This window comes from Triticum dicoccoides, chromosome 3B (assembly GCF_002162155.2).
Source record: "Triticum dicoccoides isolate Atlit2015 ecotype Zavitan chromosome 3B, WEW_v2.0, whole genome shotgun sequence".
In the NCBI taxonomy this organism is placed as follows: domain Eukaryota; kingdom Viridiplantae; phylum Streptophyta; class Magnoliopsida; order Poales; family Poaceae; genus Triticum; species Triticum dicoccoides.
The window spans coordinates 152,980,956-152,982,357 of NC_041385.1; the positions used below are offsets into that span (position 1 = coordinate 152,980,956).

At 44.7% G+C, this 1,402-nt stretch overlaps 1 long non-coding RNA gene across 1 annotated transcript in view; it reads right to left on the reverse strand.

The window, feature by feature from the left end:
- The window catches only part of LOC119275283, a 2,931-nt gene extending 1,543 nt beyond the window's left edge, over positions 1-1,388 (reverse strand). The window contains exon 1 of the long non-coding RNA XR_005135609.1: positions 1,242-1,388. This is a non-coding gene — a long non-coding RNA (uncharacterized LOC119275283). The remainder of the gene's footprint in view (positions 1-1,241) is intronic.
- Positions 1,389-1,402: the final 14 nt, after the last annotated feature.

Genomic DNA, 1,402 nt, shown 5'->3' on the forward strand with positions numbered 1-1,402 from the left:
ATTATTCTAACTTGTAGTACGTACAAAAGCAACAAGAAAAAGGGAAAAGATGGAGCAAAAACGCATTGAGTTGTACTATAAAAGGAACATTGATACACAGAAAGCCAAAAACAACTATCTACTCTGCTCTTCCCCCAGAAATGCCTCAACAAACACAATAGAAAAATCAAGAAATAATCAACATTTGATATATGTTGTGTAAAAAAACTAGCAAACGTGTATATGCAACAAAGTTGGAGAAAACCTATCAACAAATAATTGCATCGAAATCCTATCAGACAACATTATTGTAGCAAAATTTAGTTTAGAACCCCTTCCCCCACCCACTCCCTATAATACATGCACCTATGATCACATAACTGCAGTTGGGTATTAAAAATTATGGGATATATACATTCAACAAGAATATATATATATAGATCAGCTAAACATGAACCTTATCATCACATGACATACATACATAAAAACTTATAGAAGCTTAGAGAATTTGGCCCCTCTTTATAGGACTCACACTTCTGCAGCTAAAAAACCTATGTCATCACGGCAACATAAAAATGAACCTACTCTATCACATTCAAAAGTGAACCCTGCATGTGTTGATACTGCATCTAAATCACACACAGTATTGCATAGGAATGCAAAAAGAAGAAGGGGAATGACCCATGTACATGAAAAAACAAACACTGTGTTGCATCTATCTGATTCCCTTAAAATATCACAGCAAACACAAGAATCGTCACGATATAATGTTGCATCATATTTGAACCCCAACATCTCCAAACCCTACTCCTACCCCGTCGCTAGATCTGCAACCACCCGCCAATCACAGACCAACACTACTCCCGCCCCATCACCAGATATGCAGGAAAACCCACGGGAGCCTAGCTCAGAATCATTCTCTTCCCCATCGTCAGATCCACAACAACCCGCCAATCACGGACCAACACTACTCCTGCCCCATCACCAGATCTGCAAAAAAACTCAAGGGATCCTAGCCTAGAACCATCCTCTACCCCATCGCTAGATCTGCAACCACCCGCCAATCACGGACAAACAGTACTCCTGCCCCATCACCAGATCTGTAGGAGAACCCACAGGAACCTAGCCCAGAACCATCCTATCCACCAGCCAAACGCCGCCCGGGAGCATCGCCGACCCACCATGGCAACCCCCACCGCGAGAAATCCATTGGGGGAGAAGAAAGGGAAGGAACATGGGCGGAGCAGGGGTGTGGCAGTTACCTTCCGGGGCGCCATTAGTCCCTCAGGAATCGAGCTCCATCCCGGGGACACCGCTCCCGATCTCCAGCGGTTGCCGAAGTCGTCACCCTCTGGTCGCTGAAAGCCCCCGCTCCTCTCTCTCTCTCTCTCATTGTGAAAATAAAGGCCGCACCCTCTCAACA